General features: G+C 40.3%; 1 long non-coding RNA gene across 2 annotated transcripts in view; it reads left to right on the top strand.

Moving 5' to 3' along the window:
- The window catches only part of LOC149212205 (uncharacterized), a 194,548-nt gene that overhangs the window by 135,537 nt on the left and 31,426 nt on the right, over positions 1-27,585 (top strand). For both annotated transcript variants that reach the window (XR_016250217.1, XR_016250216.1), the window contains exon 2: positions 15,457-15,534. This is a non-coding gene — a long non-coding RNA (uncharacterized LOC149212205). The remainder of the gene's footprint in view (positions 1-15,456; positions 15,535-27,585) is intronic.

The following is a 27,585-nucleotide window of genomic DNA, read 5'->3' as shown; positions in this document are numbered from 1 at the left end:
GGTGGGATTTGTAGGTTCATTATCTCCTTCTCCTACACAAATTTCTTTCCAAAACGCATTGAAAATGAGAGTGTGTTTTATCTTCTTTGACCATTTAGGATAGTTCTCTTTTTCAAAGATAACTATTCCAACAATAGATATCAATGAATTCACTTTAAATATGTGTACTATGCCGCCAATATAAAAAATTTGCACTTCTCATGGTAAAAAAACTACAATTTTGATATATATAGAAGAGGTATCTATGGGGAGGGTTATATGAGGGGAGGGCTTATATGGGGGAGGGCTTATATGGTGAGCGTTATATGAGGGGAAGGCTTATATAGGGGAGGGATTATATGGTGAGGGTTATATGAAGACACGTAATATAAAATATATATTAAAACACATATTAAAGCACATGGGAGGGAGGTATGTTGAAATGCATATGATAACGTAATATGAAACACATATGAAAAAAACCGGGAGTATGCGAAGTGTGGTATGGCTCTGATACCTCAACGTTCAATGATGAGTTGGAATTGGTGGAAAAATATTGTTATGGGAGTCGTGTTGATAATGTAATGTATTATTCAACATGAAGTATGGAGTATGGGTGTGGTTTGGACAACATGATATGGAAATGTTCAATCAGGAGGAGTCAGTATCATATGACAGAGGACTGTGGTATGTGGTGGTTATACCACAATTAAAAACTCGGAGCGGATTCAACGTATGTAGTAATAAATGGTCATGTTATATATAAAAATGGAAATGTATTAAAAACCGGGAGCGGATTCAACATATGTAGTAATATATGGTCATGTTATATATAAAAACGCAATGTATTAAAAACTGGTGTGCAAGATATGAGAAACTGGTATGGATAAATGGGTGGGGATATCAGTGAGATAAAAGTTTGTATATGTTACAAAAGGGAGGTATAAAATAGTGTAAGGTGTGGAGAAACCACAGTTATATTAAAAAACCACACCTTAGCATGGAGTATGGAGTATAGCCAAAAGGTATAGGAGAGGTACGTAATGTAGGGAGAGCATTCAACATATGAAACCACAACATCAAGACATTAACTAGGGGAATTATCTTCAATGTTAAGGGGCAGAGCTATGACTATCAAGTTGTTTGGAGTGTAATGGGGAGAGAGTTGTTTGGCAGCAGAGGTATGCGTTCAACCACAATGTACGACATAATATAATACCACATAATATGCACTCACTGCACTACAACACAGTCACAACTTCAATGCACCACAACACCTCCAGGAAGCCTGAACCTTGTTATCAGGAAAACTAGTTTCCATTCAGAGCTGCTAGTCCCACTAAGACGGGTAGCTATCTTAGAAACAAACAAACTAAACTCACTTGTGTTTTCGTTTATGAGAAGTAGATGAGAGAGAAGCAGAGAGTACCAACCTCAGTCTTTCCCTTGGCTCCTTGCTTGTTTCCTCTCCCCTTTGACAGATCTTTGCCACTCCTTCCTCGCTTGTCCCACTTCAAATAACACCTGTAGAGTCAAAGCAGCATAATACCATCAAAGCATAGAGATCTACAATCATAAACAATATAGGATCAGATATATATTGACCATACAAATGCATATATCAACTCAGACATACAAGAATATGGAGGAAAACTCAAACAGATTTATTGATAGAAAGAGTAGAAGAGAGGATTACAACCCATCGATCTGACCCAACACCATCCTCCCAGCATGAAAGCCCTTCTTCACCTCATGAAAAGCTAGATCACCCAACACTATGATTATTCCACAAAGAAACCAACAACACTTCCTTACAAGATGAAAAATTCCAGCCTCTGGATCTCTAGGATGAGAGATCCATATATAGATGTTTGCAGTTGGGTGAGTCAGCTTCTGGGTTTTTTATTATTGTCATTTCTCTGATAGCTCTCAGTTCCACTTGGAGATTTCATGATCTCTTACTCATCCCTGGGCGAATTTAGAGAGGCAAGTGTCACAGGAGAAGTTTCTAGAAGATTCCATGATCATCCACCTTGCAAATTGTCTCTGCCATTTGTCTACTCTCACCCATCGCACCCCATAGAAGGGATTTTCAGTATGCATCACACCCCCCGTGTGCATTAGGTGAGATGCATCACACTTTGACCATGGAGCAGGTGAGATGTTCCAGTTTTGACCAGTTCTGAGGAGTTTTTCATGGAGAACTTCTGGGAGATGATGTAATCAGCTGACCTTGTTCCTTTAGGGTATGAAACAACACTTTTAGGGACTTAGAAGCCCTTGGTTTATGGACATATAAGATTGGGGTTGCAGTGCCCAAATATGCCTATAATAGTTGCCCCATAAAGCATGAGGTCGTAAATCTTTTGATGTCAGGTGAAATGCTTTATCATGAGGATCCGAGGTTTTTCAAACTGGAAGGTGACCTGTATTAAGATACAATACAATACATTATCTTCATAATATTTTCATGATCTGGCTGAGGCGGGCATTCCCATGCTCAACATTATAAATTCATTTTTATGTACATAGGACAGACAACCGTCTGTACGACAGACTGATGATTCTGGTAGAGCCATCATCCTTTGGCTTGGATGGTTATCTGTGCAGCAATGATGTACATTTGATGTCTTTATTTTCCTGAATATATCACAGCCCAGATGGATGAAACTATATCCGGGGTCTTCAAACTCGTTCAATCTTCGCACGAAGTACAATTTGATCCATGTGAAAAGATGTTCTAATGTCGAACATGGAAAGACATCGCCTGATTACCAGCCAATGATGTAAGCTATTAATAGGTGCGAGAGGAATCACCGATAATGATAATGACCCTCAAGGTACTGCAATACAATTCACGTGGTGTGAAAATGGGACTTGACATCGAACACCACGCAAAATATTTCGGTCGAGGGCCATTGATGTAAACCTATCACCGGAAGTGAGAAACTTGCCATTGAGGCATGCAAGCTTCAAAGTACTAAAAGGGTTGTTCCTAAGTCAACTTCTTGGATAATGAGCTGATGTCGACAAGAAGTGACCCATCATAGGAGGGCCTTAATGAATCCCACATCTATGACACGAAACGGGGAAAATGATTTTGTGTAGGTGAAAACGATCTGATGATACAAGGTTTAGGGTGGCGGTCATGAAAGAATGAAGGGTGAAGGTATTGTAGCGGATGAGACACAAGCTGGGTTGTTGAATTCTCTGAGCGACTTCTCTTGAACATATCAGCGACACTGAAATGGATTGGTAGCGTTAACCCCAAAGATGGATGGTACGGTGGACCAATGGTGATATGACCGGTGAACGGAATAACCCAACCCGACTCAATCATGGTGATGGAGTGAAAGTGTCATGTTCAAGAGCGACTTGCTACCAATAAAGTTTCTTCAAGTTTTCTTCCCAATTTTTCCCCGGTCATTGCTGACCAGTACCTCTTTATTATTGTCAAGCTTGAGGAGGATAACAGTGAAACTCGTCCTTGTCTGCATGCACAAGTTTGTCGCTATTGTTTTAATGAGTTTAAAGACAAATATAACTCGGTCCTTTTTCAATTTTAGAGAGTCTGAAAAGGGACGGAAAGGAAACTCCAGTATTCCTTTTTCATAATATAATCCCTTAAGTCCAAAAAAGTATAAAACAATACGAAAGGGATGAATTTTCGATAGTTTTAACGAGCTGAACAAGACAAGCGCTTGATATTTTTGTGTAATGATCCCTCAGGTCCAAAAAGATTAAAATCTAGAGGAGGGATAGCACTTCCGATTGCTTTAACGAGCTGGAGAGGCCAATTTCTCGGCAATATTTTCATATTTTACGAGTTAGATGAAAAGAGCTTAAAGAAGAGTCATTTTTTGAGGAACGAGTGATGATTTTGGATAGCAGATGGTTCCAGGCAATGTTTGGAACTTTTCAATCACGACAGTGTAAAGAAATTGGCTAATAGGATCACTCGTCGCAGTTGTTCCTCAAAAGGGGTAAACAATCAAATGGAAACGTATGATCGGCTAAAAAAAGAGTGGAGGTGATGGTAAGAACACGACCAAGGCTCAAAAGCTAATGATAATGCGATCGAAATGGTTATTTACCGAAGGTGGGTTCATTTTTGAATGAGCTTAAACTCTGGTGGAACATATGCTCATTGCTAGGTTTATTTTTTAACAAGCTTGAACTTCGTGTAAAACTACTCGTGCCAGTCATATAATAAGGATGTCTCATCGATAGGTTCTATTAGCTACCTATACCAATAGGTTTCATATTTCATGATTGGCTATGAAAGGTCCAAATATGCTCTGCTTTGATGGTTCAAAGATCACATATTTCCTAGAGAATCCAATCTGTGCTTATAGCTTGGTATGGACTTAAAGTTTTGATGGATGGTCCAACAGTCTAATCTGGACCATGTCATGTTTTAAATTTTTTCAGTTATAGGATAGAGAAAGGAGTCTGTCCAAACTGTTTAATCTTGGCAGACAAGTAGTCTAGGTAGAGAAAAAAGGCTCCCAACAGCTTAATCTGGGACCTTGGAAGAAATAAGGGTAGAAGTAGATAGAAAAAACAAAAGAAAAGCCAAAGAAAAGAAAAGGCAAGTAAGGGTATGCAAGTCCAAGTGCACCCTCCAAGAAGAAATAAAAATGCTAGGCAAGTAGCTGGGTAAGTAGTTGGGGTTGCAGAAAGGTTATCTTTACCATTGCAGATGTGTTAACTATGTTTACCAAAGCAAAGTCAATCAATTGACAAGGTGTTCTTCTTCATCAAGTTGCAGCAGGAAGCATGACTAACCTCCCTCCTTCCCCTTTCCATTTCATTACTAACATCCCCTCATCAGCTGAGATTCATGGAAGAAGATTATGGTTTCATGGTGGTTCTTGTTCATTCAAAAGCCACATTTCTTGTGTAAAAATCTTTTCATTTTGATCTACTCTTTAAGCCAAGTGTTTCACAAACAAACTTAGTGTTTTCCTCCTTCATCCACCCCCCCATCCATATTAACTCTAACTTTACTATATAAATCCCCTATATCACCTTTCCCCTACTAATATTAAACACCATGGTGTATAAACCCCAAATTTTGTGTAAATACCCCTCCCCTTGGCATTATAGCCAATAAGTCCTATGTCAGGGATCAAAGTGACATCTGGCCACTTGGATGAACCTATACCTCATCTCCCCCCCTTGCTTCAAAGTCATTCCACTCATCAAACCATTATTTGCAAAGAAAAACCCTATACAAGCCCCTTTTGCCCATAACCCCTTTGAAATCATAAAAAATCCAAAAAACCCACTTCTGTCGCTTAAACAAAAGTCTCGGCGCATATATTTGTTTTTTTTCAAAATACCTTGAAAACCTTACTAAAACACTATACCCCGATGATCCTCCGCCTAAGCGCGCATCCCGAAAATAACTATTAAATAATGTCGCGCCTTTTCCATATCCACTATGCATGTCATCCACCCCACCGCCGTCCGATCGGAGCTTGAACATCCAACGGCTCTCATCACATCGGAGCGGCTCCGACGTCCGTTGTTTACCCGCCATATCTACCGATCACATCACTCCCCCGACAGCCGTTGGATCGGGCCCTCCAGATCTGACGGTCATCGTTGATATCGGAGCGGGTCTCACATCCGACGGATATCTTCCGATGTCTGTAAAAAGGTTACGTCACTCGGCAGCCACGCGTCTCCGCCATAGCTCGTCAGAGGTACGTCTGACAGATTCCCCCCCCCCCCGTACCATGAGCGGTGCGATATGAAACCGCTGGCTGTTTCCGGTTTTGGCTATTCCGCCTATACTACGTCACCTCCACATCATCCCACGTCACTGCCACCATGCCGTCATGTCAACCGTTGCACCCGACCGTCTGCCGATCTGTCCTGCCACTTCACCATCCCCGTGGTCCAATCAGAGCCCGCCACCTCACCGATGACGTCAGCCGACCCTGACCCCACCTATGACATCATGCTGACGTCAGCAGAAAAACGCGCCAAAGTCCAAAAAAACCAATATTATGGTGAAATTTCATGTTTTTCCCATTTTCTCACAATAGACTTTGTTGCACCTGCATGCGATTTTCACGTCCAAAGTCCGCCAACCTGCAGAACCTGACCAGGAGACCGGCGGCGCGCCATTCCACTGTCATTCGTGACCATTGCCTACTCCTCACCAGGTATTTTCCGCTATAAATCGTTCACGTACCTGCTTTGTCTGTTATTTCCTCAAAAGAGCTTATAACAGAAAAAACTCTTGAATTCACCGGCAGAAATCCTTGCACCTGCCCCTTTGACAGTTGTGAACTCGAACAAAACTAGCCGAGCCTTGTTTACCTGCATTTTCATTGAAAAAACAAGCTCTGTCTGCGCAATCGCGGAAGACTCATTCAAACCGAATTTAACTACTGAGAGAGACAGAGTGAGGCCAAACATTTGTCCTATTTTGCATTGTAAATAGTATTTCAATTGCTATTTACTAGAACTACTCTCTGTTCCTGATAATTTCACCTCCCTGGTAAAGAGATATTCCTTTGTACTGTCCTGCTCAATTAAAACCACTTTGCACTCAATTCAAAATCCTCTTGTGCAATGGAGACACCTGTAGTACTAAATGTTCAGCCTCTGAATGCCCCTCAAAGGAACTTGAAATGGCAAGCCTTGGCAGATATGGATTACCAAATTACAGAAGAAATGCTTATGAGCAGCAAATTCCACATTCATCTGTTGAATGAGTTGAAAACCAAGCATGAAAATGGGACAGATATATTGGGCTTATGGGACTCTTTCCTCCCTATTTTCAAGCTCCCTCAGGTCAACCAGTTCCCTGAACTAATCCACCTGTGTGCTGAACAATATGATGTTTCTGAGAGGGCTGTTGTTGACCCATCTGGTTCAGTACTTTTCTATGTTACCCCTCAAGCTATCAGAGACATGCTTTGCTTCACCCCTCAGAAGAAGTTGGTCCCTTTGTCACTAGTGAACCTGATAAAACAAGGGGATAAACTGATAGATGCTCAAATTATCAAACTTAATCAATTATACATTAACTCTGACATTGTGATGTACCCTCCAATTGTTCATGTATATCTCAATGAGCTGGGCAGAGACCTTGTAGATATGATTTCTCCCATCTTGGGATATAGTTCAATTGAGCATATTGATGCAACTGTGCTGGTAATGATGCTTATGTTTGCTCCTGGCAAGTCACCAATCTGCTATGACTATGCCACCTACATATCAGACAAGATTCATGAGAAATTGATGAATTTGAGGAGAGATAGGATGTTCAGATACACCTCCTACATTTACCATTTGATCTTGTACCATCAACATGAGAAATTTCAATTTTCAATCAAAAGAATGGATGCCCAAGGCAATCCCAGATCAGTGGTCTATTGGTCTTCTGTCTTCCACACTAGACCTGAGTCTCCATACACTTACTGTGAATTCATGGATCTTTTCATCCATCCAGCTATGGCAATGCTGATGAGCTCACCTCCTCCGAGACTCACTGATGACATGCAGAGAATTCTTCAGCTGTCCAAAGCTTACAGCATTGGGGATTGGTACTTCTACCAAAACCACACTGTCATCAGGATATATGGGTGTGATCTACCTCCATTCAGATTACCTAAGTATGTGCCTATGAGGCTATTTTCCCTAGAGTACTTTAGGCAATTTGGCAGAGTTGATGTGCTTCACTTTTTAGGAAAAGGCAAAAAAGCACAGTTGAAGGTGAAAAGCCAACTTGGCCATTTTATCTATAACGAGAGGGAGCAAGGATGGAGGGAAGCAGAGAGAATGCTTGAGTCCCTTGGCCTGCAAACCAGTTTCCTATGGGCGCCCTATGACCCTAATCATTTTATAACTATGAGGAGGCTCAAATATAAGTTATCTGCCTATGATCACCATAGCATCCCTCACATTGAAAAATATGCAAACCAAGACAAATGGAGGAGAGGGACCTTAGAAGAGCCCATGTCACAAGAAGAGCTAAACCAGAGGGCACTAAGGAATCTAAGGAAGATGGCTGACCTTGAACTTTGTTCACAGGTATTCACACTTCCAAGCACACAAGCAGGAGCAGCTGCATCCTCCTTAACTGCCAAACAGCAAACTACCAAGGCCACTGAAAATATATCCAGCAAAGGCAAAGAAAAGGAAATGGAGACAGAGCAACCACATCAAGAGAAGGAGCAGTCACCTCCAGTGACTCAAGAGCGGGCAGATAAAGAAAGGCAGCAGCAGGCAGAGCAACAACAGCAAAAAGGATTGCAGCAAGAAGAAGGGCAACATGACAGACAACAGCCCTTACAGCAGGAAAGAGTAATTGATACTCCAACTTCCACTGAGCAACAGGCTCAGAACATAGTGCCTCCTAGGCCAGAAGTCACCACTGATGCCTCGGTCCTCCAAACTCCACAGAAGGAGGACTTAAGAAGAAAAAGGGATAGAGAAACTCCTCTGACTTCATCTATCAACCAGGGAGAGAAAAGACAAAGATTGAATGACTTTTCGGAGGATGACATAGCAATAAGACAAGCATTGGGCATGGGCCCACCCAGCAGAGAAGCTTCAGCAAGTTCCTTCCAGCAAGAACAGGACAGGACTATGGGAGGGGAGGTCAGCTCCTCCAGCTAGCAAAAAGAAGGACAAGTAAGCATCAAACAACAATTTATAGACATCAAAAGGAGGAGTGATCCTATCAAGATACAGCTGTACAATCATCTGTTAAACATGGCTCCCACCAATCAGCAAAGACTCATGTCTGCCTTTGATGTAAGTGAAGGAAAAATGATCATGAGTCATTTCATGCCCACAACACTGCATCCCCAATCTACCTCAGATTACCTAAGGACCAACCTTGAGGTACTAGCCAAAGACATACACCCAATGGATAAAATTGAACTGCACAAACAGACTGGTGAGATGGTGTATGCCTCCTTGGCAGACAAAACATTAGAAAATTACAAGCTAGAGAGCATCCTTAATGCCACAGCCTCTCAACTGGAATTGGAGAGGGCATCATCCCAGGCGAAGGACAACAGAATAAGGTCCCTGGAAGACATAATCATTGAAATTGGGCATGATCCCAAAGATATTTCAGGAATACAGGAAATCTTGAAGTTGAGGGATGTTGACATGGCTGCCTTGAGGAAGAAAATCAAACTCCCAGCTACCATTCACCCTCAGACAGATGAGGTAGCCAACAAAGGCATGAACAAGATACCACAGATTTGTTGATTTCCATTTATAAACAGCTTGTTCAGGCACAAGAGAAATTGGGATAATCTGAGGCTACACAAGCGGCCCTGCAAGCAGCATTGAAACAAAGAGAAGAGGGTCAGACCTCTCAGCCTCCTCCTCAGATCATCAATCTCGAGGAAACTGCTCCTATCACTGCTCCTCCTCCTCAACAGACTGAACAGACAGCAACATCTACTTCAGCAGCGCCAACAACTACAGAGCAGGCCCAAGCCTGGATATGCAAAAGCTGAAGAATGAAATCCAAATCCTGGAAGCTCAAATGACAGAGTTAAAAGAGGCCAGGGAAAAGTTAGCCAAAGTAAATGATAGGTATGATAAATCCAAACAAACTGTGGCAGAGAAGGACAGGGAGGTGAAAACCCTCAAAAACATAATAAAAGAGCTAGAGAATGAGCTCAAGTTAGATAAGGTGGTGGCTGAGCTTAAAATAGTGTTGTGGGCTAACATTGGTTAATCTATCAATGAGCAATGGAAATATATTGAGACAATCAATGAGCAATTAGAGCTCATCCCAAAGGCACAGAAGGAGGTTCACAGATCAAGAGCTTTATTGAGCAATATGCCTGAAGTGGCCACCAGAATGATTAACGTACTTAACCATAAAACAAGTTCTCAGTTAGCTACCATGGGAATTACAAACAGAACTGAGACTATCCAAATGGTCAAAAGGGTTCTCACACTGAGAAACTTAGTGCAGACATTGGAAAGAAGAACCCAGGATATGCAGACTGAGGTGAACAGGTTTTTGGAAAAGTTTCAGGTGTTAGAAAGCAGAGGGCTCCCTAGCTTACTGAACAGCGCAGGGAGATTATTCACACATGACCAATATGCCAAAAGGGTCAACACATTTGCCACTAGTCAGATCAATGAGAAGCCCAGCACCTCAGAGGAAACAGGGCCAGCCACAGGACAGACTCTCTATAACAGAGTAGAGAATCTATTTTTTATAATGAATGAGATCAATCACCTGTTTGGGGTGGCTCCCAATTTCTACAAGTATACAGAGGCAGAGGAGACAATGGATGCCATTCTCAGGCATCAACTCCCTACGCAAGACTGGTGGACAAATGCAATACAGAAGATTTTGTAGACAGGGAGCCACTCACCAATTTTTGTTTCTTAAAAAGTATCAGTTGTCATGCAGAGCACAGTTTAACAAAAATCAGCATACATTGTGGATTAAAGCTGAGCCAACTCAGCAGATGTATCGGCCAACAAAGCAGAAATAGAAAACTATAGGTGGCAGGGCCGAGAAAATGCAGCGCAGCAAGAAATAAAGACACATTATTCAGCGTTAAAGCAAAACGGCTCAACCGACTCAATGACCTCCAAAGGTCAAATTATCCTCTGACAGACTTAAAGAGCATTTATGCTGCATTCAAAGTTGTAATAACTTCTTTTCTACTTTTTGTACGAATTTATGAAGATATTTTCTCTCTCAGATGACTCAATGCCTGAGATATTTTGTATAAGCATTCCTATAAAGTCCCCTTCGCATGAACTTGCAAGGGTTGTTGTTGATTTCTCCTGAAGAAGTTCTTATGCTGTAATCCTTTCAGAAGTTAATAAAGAAAGTGATGGAATTTCTCAGATTTCTTAAGTGTTGAATGCATCTTGGTGTCTGTTGGAAACTGCTGGATTCCTGTGTATTTCATCATACAATAAGTCTCTGTAACTCTCTCTGTTATGTATTTTGTTTGTTAAAATCCATATGTTATCTAATTTTAAATATTTAGCAACAAGGAAAAAGACTAACTTTCAGGATTTATTCAATGAATACCCTGAGTTCAATCTGTGTTGTTAATAAATGTTTTCTTCAGATGCAATCTTGATAAGTGTAATTCTTAATTGCTACACTTTCAGAATACATCTTTCATAGTGACCTTTGTCACAGGAATTCAAGTTTTGCTCCTGTGCAACGTGCTACACTTTCACCTCACCAGCTTAATAGAAAATTCTTAATTGCTTTCTATTGGTTGACATACATCATCATTTAAGCTAAATTTGTTTGTCTAAGATACAAAACAGGCCCTGCAATTTGAGCACCACCAATCCTTCATTTCTAAGCATTTCACAACTCCAGACACCATTGCCCAATGATATTTTACTCTCTAAACACTATATCATAAGACCTGAAAGAAATCCTTCAACCAAAACATAAACCAAAACCTGAGCATAATAGCTAGCCTAAAACACCATCATAACAGAGACAAATCATAAAGAGAGAGCCCTCTCTGATTACAGTTTGGCTAGAAACTGTGATCCAAAGATTGGTTAGTGGTTACCCCGGCCGTATTCCCTTGGGAGTCATAGGGAACAACCTGGGTGTTAACAGGTTCATTTTTTAGGGAGCCTGCCCCATTCGAAACTTTGCTCCGGAGCCTTTTGCATGCAAGCTAGGAACGACCAGCTACTGTCCTAGGGGTTAATTAACTACTGGGGTTAGGTAGGAAAACTCTTCCTTTACTTTGTTGGTGCCATTTGGCCCCTGCAAAGGTGAATGGTCGATCAGACCAATCACCTAACTTAAGCAGTTGAAGTCAGCAAAACTATGGGGTTAGAGTTACGCTGGTCACTTTTCACATGCGTACAAAAGGTTTTCATGCCCCCAGGTATAGCGAAGTAGAGTTTCTAGGTTACCCTTCAATTTGCAGACAAAATACTTGCATTGTCGAGAAAGGCATACCTTCTGACGGAGGTATCTTATTCCAGTCTAATCCCATCTTCCTAAATGGACGGGTGTGTCAGACTAGTCATATATCCTCCACGGAAACCTACCCTATACCTAAAGTTTTCCTGCCGAAGCAGACCAGGGCACATGCCCCCTAGGTTTCAGTCACAATCACCGAATCACTCGCGTTCATCAGGTGGACGGACTGGAGATTGATGAGACATTCCTTGCGCAAAAAGACCAGTTAGGGATGGCATTTGACTATTAGCTATGTGTGAGCCAGGAAATGAAAGTTGGTCTACGAGCTGGACCACTCTGCCTTCATGCGAAAAACACATCACTCGAAAGAGTGAGGAGACAATGGCTCCCATGTTATAAATGTAGTCACGCCCAAGGAGTAGATTGTAATCTAAAGGTCCTTGGACTACCATTATGTTCAGGTAGACAATTTTCCTTCTCAAAATTATAGGTGAATTTGGAAGGATCCCTAATGGTCGACTGGTTCCTTTGTCGAAGCCTGTCAGATTTCGCATCTCAGGCAGAAGCGATGGCAAACCAAGCGCTTTCCAAGCAGTTGAGGAAAGGATACTCATAGAATCCCCTTCATCTATGATGGTACCGACCGTGACCATTCTGTAAGCTTGTACTATGATTCAGAATGGTACATTAGATGGTATACGGGGTTTGCCTAGTAGGTTCCATTCGAAGGAAACGACTAGGTTGCTTGGAGGTGGGACCAAAAAAATGGCCGGATACGTCTCCGACGAACTTCCTTCCTACGGTAAAGGAACGGGTAGATCTTCCTACCCCACCTAATCAGGATTTCTGCGCAGATTTGGATTGCAACTTCGATGGTCTTCTTGTGGTCTTATATCAATATCCTTTGTCCTTGGGTCCCTTTGATCCTTCAGATTTCGGTGTGTTGTGTTCATTCGTTCCGAATCTTATAGGTGATGTTCTTGAGGATCAAGTTATGGATAGAGTTAGTGTTGAACAACCAACCTACCATATTATTTTTTATGAGTATGTATGGGAGTCTGAAGAAGAATCTACAGTGAAGGATGACCTCCTTCTATCCACATCTCGTATGCTTTATCCTGACATCTTCTAGGATTCCATTATTTATGTTCCATCTTGTGAAAATTCATTTCCGGATGTTTCTATTTCTGATCATTCGTATAACATGTGGAATGCTAGTTTTTCATTTGAATGTAGAGAGGACAAAGTTATCTTCCCTGATCCATCCAATATCTCATCTTAGCTTTCTGGAAACTACTTCCTAAATATGTTTCGAGACACCCTTGACATTAACTACGAAATTCTAGGAATGGTTCATGGGTTCACATTGCTGTGAATTTTATTTCATATTAAGTTATTGGCTATTCTATATTCATAATAGGTTGTAGTCATGTATAAAATGTACAGGGTATAAAAATTACGGTTTAACTTGGAACACAGGGCATAAAAATTATGGTTTAACTTGGAACACGACTTCAAAATGAACCCTTCTGCAAGCTTGCACAATGTCAGATTACCCAGATTGGGTAACTCACAATTCGTGTTGAGGAAGCTTGGACAATGTCAGATTACCCAGATTGGGTAATTCACAATTTGTGTTTAGTTAATGGGAGAGTCAGTTAACAACCTTTTTAGTCCTTGTCACAGAGATAACTTTGTTATTCTTCTTACCGGCCTTTGCTAGTGATTGCAATAGAGATGACTAAGACTATAGTAATTGAAATGACACCCTTAACATTAATTTAACTTGCTTAAAATCGTTATTATTATTCCATGTTGTTGTTAAATGAACTAAACTTGCTACTTCATAGTTTCTTGTAATCCCTAGAATATTCCATTTCCTGTTTTCTTGTAATCCCTAAAATATTCTTGGTTTCTTGTAATCCCTAAAATATTCTTGTAGAATTGCAAATTCCACCTAAAAACGAGGCAGTATTTTCTAATTGTTTGGCCAACAAATGTTTTGATCCTTGGGGCTTTTCTCAAGCCCTAACAGGTTGCCATGATTTTGCTACTGATGTTCATCTATTTTGCGGTTGTAACACTCTTTTAACTTATTTTCATTGAATCAAATACTTGGTGCTTTTTCAGTTTCAATCAATTATAGTTTTCTAAATATCCTTCAAAAGAACAATTGGAATAACTCTTATTTACCATTTTCATGTCTAAATCATTCTATCGTATCTAAATGAACTCTAAAATAAAATAGTCATCTTTGTTTCATACAGTTTCTTCAAGAATTCTATTGTGGTAGCCATTTAAAATAAATGTTTTTTTGTGTCTATTTATCTTGCCATTTTATTTCAGTTCTATAAGATTCTTCTCTGGCGGGATCTTTGTATGTGCTACTAGCCACACACATTAAAATCCAATTTTAATATGTCCCTCATTTGCACATATCAAATCATGTATTTTTCCTTGGTTTTTGCTCATAGGTTAACCAGAAGCTACCGGACTCAATAGTATGCTGTGAATTATGAATTGAGAGTGAAAACCAACTATAGGGTTTATTGTTGTGGATTAAAACACACATTCATTGATAACTCACACAATACAATAAATTCTTTAGATATGAGCATACCGATCAAGAGTCGTGGTTTATTGCCTGGTGGCTGCCCTTCACTCGAATTCCCCTGATGTGGCAGAATACAAGTCCTCCATGGAGGTGCCATGCAAACTGAATCCATGGCAGGGTTGTTACAAATCCATTTGGGCACATCAATCCCATCATCCAGATCAGTGTTTTAGGGCTCAGAAAACCCTAATTTTAGTTGCTACATGCCCTAAACAAAGTCACCCCTTTGAATGCCTCCTTCCTAGACAGTTTCATTACTTGAAGACATCCAGAAAAAGCCTCTAGAGGGACTAGTGTAGGTAGGCCCATGTAAGGGTGTGCTGCATAGTATTTAAGTCCATGCCAGGGTGCTTTGCAGAGAACTTAGGCTTCCTTTCACCTGTGTTGGGAAAATTTGAACGAAATTCACATAGGGTTTGGGGAATATTCTTATATTTTGGAGTCATTTAGAAGGTTCCCTCACTTATCAACTCCTATGAGGTCGAAAATGGATGAGGAATGAGTCAAGATGCATCCTATCCTCTCATCCCTTCCTCCATCGAACTAATTCTAAGTATAGAAGGCCATTCAATGCCACCATTTATGACAAAACCTCCTTCATCTTCCTATAAATTGACCACTCATCTAAGTGAAAGGGGCTGGATTATATTGAATTGTAAGGAGATAATGTTGCTATGAGATTTGGCTTTCAAGGAAGTATTATAATGCTACAAGTTTGTCATGCTTTTAATGTGATGTCGATGGGATACAAACTGGAGGAATGGCTTTGAGTCAGACACAAATGGTTGTAATTCCTTCTTCTATTCAATAAAGTGTTTGAACCTTTCTCCCATATGTTTGTATTGTTTTATAATGCTTATATGTGTGAAATGTATCTGATTCCATTCACTTATATTCAATAGATCTTTTGCTTTGATGGATTCTTTGTTTTCTGTTGTGTTTACAGGTACTTCTCAAGCATATTAAGTACAGGAAGGACCGATAGGATCTATACATGGGAGATGAGAGGAAAGCAGAACTACAAGTAGGTCTTCTCATCTTCTCATCTTATCTATTGCTTATAGGAAAAGACTAAAACACTTTAAACTGTTGTTCTAGATATGGCTACTTATATAGGGAATTAGTATTTATCTGTAGATACAAAATTCTCCAAAACAAATTGGAGACTCCACTGGGGAGGATCCTCTTTCCTAGTAGCTTATACACCTCCTAGGATATCCTTGCAGACCTTACTTGTGTTCATATATTCTAATTCAGCGCTTTGCATTGAAAATTTGGTAAAAATTGTCTCAAATTGCCTCTTGAAATGGCTCACTGTCACCAGTGCAGGCTTGTGAGGGACACAGTGCACTCTAGACCACCCCTGGCTTAGGGACAATGCTCTGAAGCACATTGTCTCCCATTCAATGTTGTGTTTATCCTCCTAGGGTCAGTTTCCCACCTTTGGAAAGTGTTTTTTGCCAACTTTTCTCTGTTTATTTGTTTGTTGATTGATCCCTACTTTTCTATCCCTACTTTGATTTGATTGATTAATTTCTATTTAATATTTTCTTTGTCATTATCTGTCTATAGTCAAAGTTAGAATATAGTTGATTAATCTTCATTTGAAAGAAAGTGTCGTAAAGTCTTCTTTTCCTTTGAAACATAACTGTCATAGAAGTCTTCGATCTTATGAAAGATTGATTGATTGTATGTGCATATTTTGTTTTGTTCATATTCACATTAAGGAAATCGAAAAGAAATACATGCATGTTTCATTGAAAAAGTTTGTGTGTGCTCATAGGAATAGTGTAGAGAAATTGCATTAGATTGTGCTCTTTGCTCTTTGATTGAAAGAAATATGATTGCTCTGTCCCTAAGTAGCTAGGATTTTCATTGTTAAATTGAATGGAAAGAATGCTTGTCATGATAGTTGCATTCCTAGGAATTTCAGAATACATCACGTGGTGAACTTGAAAGAAAAATTCGTAAGCAAGATCAACATAAAATTAACATCAATTTACCTAATGGAGCATTGTCATTAACGAAAACATTTACTGGTTCTAGGCTAGAGACGTGTTTCGGCGTCGTAAAACAATGCAGCTGTCACTAACTTGTCTATAATACATCCCGAGTGTGATACCTCATTCCACGTATGTGAGTATATCGTAGCTCGTCCATGTACCTTCGGGTATATAGGGCGGTGTTACAGTACATAAAGTATATGGGAATGCTCTCACTGTGCGGTTTTGCATTAGACAATGCTTATACAGACTAGGCCTCCACATACCTTTGGGTATATATGGGAGGACAACACTAGGTTGCTATCCACCCTTAGGTAACTGAGTCGGCCGCCTTGTACATGGTGATACACTGAACATATCATTCGGGGAGATTCCCTGCTCGTACTTCTTGGTTCGTTAGGAGGTATTCCACAGTTCATAGTTGCTTGGTAAATATTTTTCCTAGCTTACCATTTTTTTTATTTCTTTTTTGATAATAAAATTAATCAGCAATCATGGAGGAACATCAACCCTTACCTCGTCATTCGTGGAGAACAGCGAGTAAACCGCCTTTACCTCCCAAAGCTACACCTATTTGGTCGAAGCGGTCTCGCTTAACTGAGTCAAATACATCAAGAACTTCTAGTTCTTCATCTGAATTACCTAAAACATATATTTCGGTAAGTACTGAGACTCCAATTACTCCAACCATTTTTGGTACATCCGTTTTTTAAGAAGAATTTTCACAATTACTTGGGGACATTAGTATTGATCCTAGTGAAATAATAATCGAAGTTGTTCAACAATAGGTTGATCCTCAACTTGAAGTTGCTCAGCAAGAAATTACTTCTGAATTTCAATAAGTTCAAACAGAAGTTAATCCAGAACCTATCATAGTTCAAACAGAAGTTACATCTGAACCTAAAGTTGTTTAGGAACCTCTTTCTGAAACTGTTGTTCTTTTACCTGAACATCTGGACTTCGAATTTGAATGTTCAGAAGTTGTTACTTTACTGGAAGATGATCAACTGGTTACCCTTCATACATCAGTAACTACTGAAACTTCCACTTTATAAACACCAGAAATCTTTTACGGATCAGGCGGTGAAGTTCTTCCACTTGGTTTAATTGTTGTCGAGGAATAATTGGAAGAAGATTCTACACCTGGAACCCCATTTCACTTTGGAACTCGGCTTTATCTTTACCCTCATTCTCCTCATTTTATTTCTCTGTTTGATCCTACTTATTTTCAAGTACCCGTCGATTCTTTAGGACAACTTTTGGTTCAGTTAACTATGGCTGAACAACTGTCAACATCCTAGACTGTATCATTTGATGCAGCTGCTGCAGAATATTCTATTGCAACCTCTTCGATGTTTTCTACCACACCTGAGTCACACCTATATGGTGAGTTGTCTGTCTTGGTTGTTTACCAATCTTTATCTGGAACCCACTCAAGGGTTGCTTCTACACCATGGTCATCAACCATGTCCTCAACCAAAATTCTACCTTGTTAAAAATGGAACAAGATGATGGAGCTTAGTGAAATGAAGTCGCCTTCACTAACTGGGCCCGCAGGCTATTTTTGGCACAAAGTCTATTTTTAGACTATGTCTATTTTTAGACATATGGATCATGGTCTATGAGTTGCAGGATTCTATTTGTGGATGATTGGTTAAGTTGGTAAAAATAGATGGACCTCTATTTTTAGACATATGGGCGGAGTCTATTTTTAGACTGCGAGGCTAAAAATAGAACAATCGAATATTATTAGCTCTTAATAATATTTGGACTATAAACATTATCTTATCCTCTTGGAGCACTTCAGTTTGAGCTACGGATGTGGCACATGCAGCTAACAGAAGGAAATACGCTTTTTCTATGTGTTACTTGAGCTATTGCATGGAGGACTTCAGTTAGGACTTCAGTGATTGAGTTCTGTGGAGTTGATTGAGGAGTTGATGGAGTTGTGTTCAGTTTGACTTAGTTGAACTAGTTGTATTTAGTCTAACTGATCAATTTACTAAGTGATGAGTGGTGTGAATTAGTTATTAATTAATTCACTAATTATTAACTCATAAAGCAACTAAAGAATACATCAGTTAACTCAGTGCATGTCAGTGCATGGACAGTTCAAGTGGAGATAGGTGTTAGAGGTTGAGATTGCTATCAGTTGTGACTATAGTTGTGCATGGGATTTTGCACAATCAGTGGGATTGAGTTTCCAATGAGGATTGCGTGGTCAAACAAAAGGGAAATACGAGTTTGGTTCAGCCATTCATCATTATTCTCATGCAAGATTGTGCAGTAGAGGCAGGCAAGCAACGGAGGAGATTTGAACCTGTGATTGATTCAGATCTGAGCTAGTTTGTGTGTAACAGGTGGAGATAGTACTGAGTACTTGTGAGGAGTATTGTACTATGTATTGTTACATGTTCTCAATCAATATAATATACAGATAGTGTGGGGTTTTCAGTTGTATGCTTTCCCCGGGTTACATACTGTGTTGATATGTGTGTTTGATGTATCAATGTGCGCATGCGATTGTTTCTAATTCCGCAAATTGAATTGATCAACGTAGAGGAGGTTATGTATTATGCATGCATTCTGCAATAGTGTATAATCAGGATAATCTTTGTGAATATGTGTTAAATTATTCAAAATTTCTACATGGTATCAAAGTTGGCTGATTTGTAGAAGAGATTTCTACATGATATCAGTGCGAAGTTGATCATCGGATCTATTATTCAGGAAGTGTTTACATTTTATTTCTTCAGGCAGAGTCTGTAATCGGGCCAGGTAGCCTCTGGATTCATCCTTCTTTTGGAAGGTGAGATATACGGTGAATGCCCATACAGTCGATCTCTTTATGAGAAATACTTTGTTCTCACGAATTTTAGATCGGAAGCGGTTGAGTTTTGAGCTGGTGGAATTCGAATTTGCAGCAATGTTTTCTTGGTGTCAAAGTTGAAATATCTTTCAACGGATTCCGATTGGAGTATGCCCTTGAGGGCAGCTCGAACTATATTGCATGGAAGGACATGATGGAGGCAGTGTTAGATGACAATGGGTTGAAGGAGTTCATAGATGCGGATGTCCCAAAACCTACTGATGCTGCTGAAGCTGTGGCTTGGCAAAAGAAGACAACAAAGTGTCGAAGGATTCTGTGGGAGGGCATGAGGGATCACATTGTGTCCAGCCTCCATGGAAAGGCTTCTCCATACTTCATGTGGAAAGCGTTGACAGATATATTCCAAAGCAAGAGTGACCAGAGGAAGTTGGCGCTCAAGGATAAACTCAGAAACATAAAGTGTGAAAATGGTGACAGTATGCTCGAGTATCTCACGAAGTTCACCCAATGCCAGGATGAGCTGGGAAGTGTCGGGGTGACTGTCGATGATGAGGACTTGGTGAGCTTGGCTCTCCTTGGTCTTCCGAAGAGTTGGCATTCCTATCAAGACTCTGTCAATGGTCGGGAGAAATTTCCAGGATGGGAGAGACTTTGGTCAGATCTTGTGCAAGAAGAGATCAGGCGGAACACCAGAGACAGTTCTTCATCTATGCATGATGAGGAGAATTGTGCCTTAGCGAGTAAGGTGAAGAAGGGGAAGGAGAAGGTTTCTCTTTCCGAATCTAGTTCTTCCAATGATGGGAAGAAGGTTGACAAATCGAAAGTGCGATGCTTTCGTTGTCATGAGGTGGGCCATTATGCCTCAAATTGCCCACAGAGGAAATCCAAGAAGGGATCCGGGGAAGGATCTAAAGGTGAGGCACTTGCTTCACAGTTTGAGTTGGATTTCACACTCTTCGCATGCATGGTTTCATCCATCATGGGAAGTGGTTGGTTTCTTGATAGTGGAGCTTCTTTCCACATGTCCGACAATAAAAGTTTGTTCAGTACTTTGGAGGAGAAAGATCTCTAGATACTCATAGCATTGGGTAATGATGAGAAGTATAGTGTCTCAGGTGTAGGCACGGTTATTTTTCAGAGGGAGCATGGATCTAGAATTACCTTGAACGATTTCAAGTATGTACCAGGACTGAAGAGAAACTTGGTGTCGATCGCGATGCTGGAAGACAGAGGCTATGATGTAGTCTTCAAAGAGGGAAAAGTTTTCCTTAAACACATCATCACTAGATAGGTGAAGCAGATTGGTTCACGGGTCAAGAACCTGTATGCTCTCGAGGTTCAAGATGCATGCAAAGCCTTGAGCAGCAAGGCAACTGATGGAGACTTGGTGGTTGAGAGGGAGGGTATATTACCTCTCAACATGCAAAGCCAGAAGAAGTCTCAGACAATGGTGGAGGAGCCACGATTGGTGCAGCAGCTTCAGGAGGTTGTGGAGCAGCCACAACAAGGGAAGCTGAGTGGAGATCGAGTAGAGACATCTACTCATGCAGAGACCTCCAGTAGGGGGAAACTTCGAGCCAAGTGGGCTGAGGGATCACATGCAGCCATACCTCCAGGTAGGAGGTGGGGCGATATAGATTGATCGTCCCAAGGAGGAGGGGAAGGATCCTTGAGGTACCCAACCTCTTGGATGAGACCTTGCTACAGGATCCCCGATGTGGAGTAGTAGGAACTAACTGATTGGGTAGAGATAGATGCGGATGGAGTCGCAGAGAGAGTGATAGTGCAGGGAATCCCAGGACAACGCATAGCTAGCAGGTTGTAGCAATGCGAGAGGCACAAGTGTTTTGCACAGTGCTAGGTGGCACAGAGAGGTGTGCAATGGTGCGAGATGCATGGAGATGTTGCAGTAGTGTAGATGTCAGAGAGGGAGCACGTGTCAGCAGCAGGTAGAGCTTCAGCATCAGAGTATGTTCTAGCCCAACAGAGGGGTCAGTTGGGAGTGTTTTTGTTCCAAGTGTTGTTGGAGCAAGTGGACTGGGCAGATGTGTTGCATGCAGAAAATTCCAGAGTTATAGGATAAGGGTTGCAGATAATCCATATCTTTTTGAGAGGGAGTGTTGAAAATGCAACAAGATGATGGAGCTTAGTGAAATGAAGTCGCCTTCACTAAGTGGGCCCGCAGGCTATTTTTGGCACAAAGTCTATTTTTAGACTATGTCTATTTTTAGACATATGGATCATGGTCTATGAGTTGCAGGATTCTATTTGTGGATGATTGGTCAAGTTGGTAAAAATAGATGGACCTCTATTTTTAGACATATGGGCGGAGTCTATTTTTAGACTACCAGGCTAAAAATAGAACAGTCGAATATTATTAGCTCTTAATAATATTTGGACTATAAACATTATCTTATCCTCTTGGAGCACTTCAGTTCAAGCTACAGATGTGGCACACACAACTAACATAAGGAAATACGCTTTTCCTATGTGTTACTTGAGCAATTGCATAGAGGACTTCAGTTAGGACTTCAGTGATTGAGTTCTGTGGAGTTGATTGAGGAGTTGATGGAGTTGTGTTCAATTTGACTTAGTTGAACTAGTTGTATTTTGTCTAACTGATCAATAGACTAAGTGATGAGTGGTGTCAATTGGTTATTAATTAATTCACTAATTATTAACTCATAAAGCAACTAAAGAATACATCAGTTAACTTAGTGCATGGACAGTTCAAGTGGAGACAGGTGTTAGAGGTTGAGATTGCTATCAGTTGTGACTATAGTTGTGCATGGGATTTTGCACAATCAATGGGATTAAGTTGCCAATGAGGATTGCGTGGTCAAACACAAGGGAAATATGAGTTTGGTTCAGCCATTCATCATTATTCTCATGCAGGATTGCGCAGTAGAGGCAGGCAAGTAGCGGAGGAGATTTGAACCTGTGATTGATTCAGATTTGAGCTAGTTTGTGTGTAACAGGTGGAGATAGTATGGAGTACTTGTGAGGAGTATTGTACTATGTATTGTTACATGTTCTCAATCAATATAATATACAGATAATGTGGGGTTTTCAGCTGTATTCTTTCCCCGAGTTACATACTGTGTTGATATGTGTGTTTGATGTATTAATGTGCGCATGCGATTGTTTCTAATTCCGCAAATTGAATCGATCAATGTAGAGGAGGTTATGTATTATGCATGCATTCCGAAATAGTGTATAATCAGGATAATCTCTGTGAATATGTGTTAAATTATTCAAAATTTCTACATACCTCGCTCTTCTTTAACGGGAACTTACCAGTGTGATCCTGCATATCAATATCAAACTGGGAAATCTAGTCAATGAAGACCTATGTATCCATTAAATACTGGATTCCCACCATATGGAGAGAAATATTCTTATTCACCTTATCCTCCCTATCGAGGACCGTCATATGGTAGTATCCCGTAGTATTTCGTGAATTTAGAGATATATTTGCATGGCCTTACGAGGAGGTGCTAGACATTCATTCTAGTATTGTTGAACACGAAATTAAAATGTACCCTGATGTTAAGCCAGTAAGACAACAGCTTCGACCTGTTCATCCAAATAAAGTCACTGCAATTAAAGCAGAAGTTGAAAGACCTTTGCATGTTGGTTTCATTTACCTTGTACCTCTTACTGACTGGGTTTCCAACATTGTTCCTGTCATGAAGAAACAAGGGACAATTTGAGTGTGCATCGATTATAGGGAGGTATATCAGGCATGTCCAAAGGACAATTATCCTACTCCTTTTATCGATGACATTATTAAAGAATGTGCCGGATGTGAAATATTCTCATTTATGGATGGTTTTTTCGGCTATAACCAAATCAATATCCGCCCACAAGACCAATCTAAAACAAATTTTATTTGTCCATGGGGCACATTCGCATATAGGAAACTCCTATTCGGTTTGAAGAATGCAGGGGCCACATTTCAGAGGGCAATGAACTATGCCTTCCATGACATCAAGCACATTGTTCAACCTTACCTTGACGATTTGCCTACTCATTCACGAAAGCAGACTGATCACCCACAACATTTGAGAGAAATATTTTTACGGTGCTAACACTACAAGATACGACTCAATCCACACAAATGTGTGTTTTGTGTTGGTTCTAGTCAATTTCTTTGATTTGTAGTGTCTAGAGAAGGGATTCTACTCGATCCATTAAAGGTTCAGGCAATTCTTGATTTTCCTCCACCTTCAAATCTTTTACAGTTATAGAGACTCCAATGGAAGGCTAACATTCTGAGGAGGTTCATTTCTAATTACGCTGAGATGGCTAAAGGTTTTACACATCTTTTGAAAAAGGAGATACACTTCCATTAAGATCAGGTTGTGTAAGCTTCTTTTAATGCTCTTAAAGATACCTTGATTAGAGCTTCATTAATGTATTCTCCAAAATTCAAATTATCAAAACGACTATTACCTGTATCTCGCCACTGTAGATACAACCATTGGCATGATTTTAGTCCAAGAGGAAAATGGGATTGAACATACGATTTATTATTTGAGCTGTAATCTCAATGATACAGAAAGTAAGTACTCTTATGTAGAGAAACTAGCTTTGGCATCTGTGCAAGATGTTCAAATATTTCACCATTACATCCTACTCCGAAAAACAACTGTCATTTTAGATTGCAACCCTATGACATACATTTTGTCACGTCAATTGCCGGGGGGGAATACTCAAAATGGATATTCATTTTGTAGGAGTTTGATCTGGAATTCATCAAGTCAAAATCAAAGAAATCTCTAGCTTTTGTAGAGTTACTTTGCGACCTTCCCTTGACCTCCATTGATTCAGCATCTGAACCATCAATTTCTCTATTTTTGATATCGTCATCTGACGCGTGGTATAGAGATATACTAATCTATATCCAGACCCAAACCTTCTACCCTGACACCTCTCACTCGTAACAACGATGTATTCAATACCAAGCCAAAGATTATCTGATCATTGGAGACACTCTTTATCGTCGTGGTATTGATACGATTTTATGGAGGTTCCTCATGCATGAGGAAGCCGAGAAAGCACTAAATGATTTCCATTCAGGTGCCTGTGGTGGACACTTATTTGGATATGCAACCGCACAGAGAATTATCTATGTCAGTTACTTCTGGCCAACTATATTCAAAGATTGTATTATTGCTCTCAGAAGTTGTTACGCATGCCAGATATACGATCGAAAAACCAGATTACAACCTGCACCATTGCATCCAGTCATTTCTGTTGGACCATTCGCCAAATGGGGCATTGACTTCATGACATGTAACCCCACCTCGGCCGTGGGGCATGGGTATATTATAGTCACCATTGACTATTTTAGCAAATGGGTCGAGGCGATGCCAACATTGAACAACAGTGGTGAAACGACTGCTCTTTTCTTTTTTAACCATGTGGTTCCTGGTTTGGTGTACCACAAGCCATAGTTACAGATCATGGGTCGCATTTTCAAAATCACAAGATGGATGAGTTGACTGCTAAGTTAGGACTGTCACATGATAGTTCTACCCCTTATTACCCGCAAGAAAATGGACAAGTTGAGGCCATCAACAAAGTCCTGAAGCAGAGGTTGCAGAGAATGATAGGGGTTCATAAGTGAAACTAGCACTTAATCATGTACTCTTCCTTGAGGGCATATCGAACCTCGGTGAGAAATGCAACTGGATTCACACCCTTTTAGTTGGTGTATGGTTTGGAAGCAACCTTACTGATACAATGCGAAATTTCATCTTTCAAACTCATGATTGACCTATTACTCGACACTTCTGATGAAGAAGCACATTTCTTGGAATTAATCCATGTGGATGAAACCTGTCGTTATGCCGCATTGGCTAACGAAGCGCATAAGAATCGAATCAAGGCGCAATATGATAAAAATGTCAAGCCTCATATCTTCTCTGAAGGAGAACTAGTCTTACTTTACGATCGGGAAGCTGATAAACTTGGAGTAGGGAAATTCGAACAAATGTGGATGGGTCCTTATATTGTCAAGCGTGTTCTAGCAAGAGGTGCCTACGAGTTAGTAGATTATGATGGGATTCCATTATCGCAGCCCCGAAACGGGTTGTACCTCAAACGTTACTATGCTTGATTGAGTGTAGTAAAATACACTGTATATATGCTTTCATTGCATATGTGTGTGTGTGTATTTTAGAGTTTTTATCTGGTTAGTAATCCACTTTGCATTTGTTGCAGATGTCGAAGTCTTTCGAAACTTTTGTTGGTTACGCCAATGGTGCTAGTTGCAGTACGCAGAAGTTGTCTTCTACAACATGGGCTATTTTCGCTCCAAGTGGCGAATTAGTGAGTTTTCAAGGGATTCGTATTTTGGAAAGACATTTTGAATACATTCAATATCAACATATTTCCAGAAATATTAACGCATTAGCTGATTCTCTAGCAAATTATGTGTTAAATAGACATTTGCGACACTTGTAAAAGTAATATTTTCAATTCACATCATCAATTGAATAGGATTGCATATAACCATAGAAAACTCTGACATGTTTTGTGTCTAAGACACGTTTGGTCATCTGACCCAAAAAACTCAACATGCATGCAAAACATCCTAAGTAGATCTAGTGGTGCTCATGATAACAGGTCACATCCTGTGCTATCATGCGCAAAATCCTTGCCTAGTAGCTAGGAACACCAATAGTGTGGCGCTGCAGCCTCATAGGTAACTCCTCGATCCAAACATCTGGAATATGGAGGGTTAATCCCTCTATGTGATCCTCCAACTCTGTTAAGGTCTCGGCCAAATCTAAGTCCTAGCGAACTACTCTCCCATTGTTTCTCCACGTTGGCCCACTTGCAACCTGTTGGTGCCCCATAGGTTGAATAGTACCCACATTTTCAAGCATAAGAATGATTTTAGTTTAGTCTTGGAAACATTAAAAACACAAAAAACATGTAGAAACTTGAAAAAATCAAAAAACACTTTTGGTCAAACAATTTACCCATAGCACCCCATTGTGCTCCAACTGGTAGAATCAAATCTGGATCTCCACGGAAATCCATCCCTGAGTATGGATGCTCCTCAATGACAAGGTATTATCACTCAAGCCAAGTGAAGAATGAACTGGAAAAAATGATTGTTGACTAACCCGCATGTCGAGCAATCAATTCAACCCACCTCTGCATACGTGGATCTCTAGGACCAGCCACACCTAGTGATACATGTTGTGGTTGCATCAATGGGATTCTCTCTAAGGTAAAAGTGATTAAGATCGAACCATAGAATAAATTCTTCATCTTACCACTTTTTACCTTGGTCAATTTTTCTTTCAGTGAAGAAAGAACAACCTCGCACCAGTTGAAAACTTTTGGCTCTAGACACTCCAATGCATACTACATATATGATCTGTTCGCCGGATGTAGTGTCACACTCCCAACCAATTTTGCGATTGTGAAGAGGATATTTCTCAAAGGAAAATCACCTACATCCCTAACGTTTATTTTCCCATCCTTGCTACACTGTGTACTTGGCCAACAAAACCATCTAAAATAATCTCTCACCGATTCACCTCGAGGGGAAAATCCAGAAAGTGAGATGGGGGCACCTCACCTCGACAGTCTAGTAAGAAAGTAAATATCGTCAATGGTAGTAGGGACCATCTTGTCCCTAATGTGAAAAGTATGATCTGTTAGATCCCATGCATGAACAAGGGACTATAGTAGTTCTATTTGTTGCCTCATTCCGGACAACTTGAAGTATTTGAGTAACCCACAGTTTTTGACGGCCTCAACTGTACCCAGATTATTTAGGGAAACCATGTCTTGTTCTTCATGCTCTCTTTCTCACCATGTAATCAACATTCTAATCCAATGAAAGCCTAAAACACAATCATAAGCTTAGTTAGGATCCTTTCCATGCAAAAAACAAAACAAATTTTGGAGAAAACAACTAAATCAAACTTGGGAAACTCGCCCAGCATAGCCTAGGCATAGAGACAATGCTCTGCAAAGCATGCAACCTTCTATCTGGGTTCTCTTCAGCATAGTTTTAATGTGAAAGCCTGCGTTGATCCCAAGGTGAAAAAAATGAAACCCTTGGGGCCCCAAAAAACCCTAAAACTTGCATTAAATGACGAAAGAATGACCTGAAAAGAAAGAATAGAGGTTAAGCTCCTACCTAGTATGGACGACTTGAGAAATGGTCCACATAATCTCTCGCAATCAACTGATGAAGTTTGAGGTAAAAAACTAG

The sequence above is a fragment of the Pinus tabuliformis genome, chromosome 1_1 (assembly GCF_031772625.1).
Source record: "Pinus tabuliformis cultivar Carrire ecotype Pingquan chromosome 1_1, CPIR1, whole genome shotgun sequence".
Taxonomy (NCBI): domain Eukaryota; kingdom Viridiplantae; phylum Streptophyta; class Pinopsida; order Pinales; family Pinaceae; genus Pinus; species Pinus tabuliformis.
This window is presented reverse-complemented; position numbering and strand designations above follow the sequence as displayed.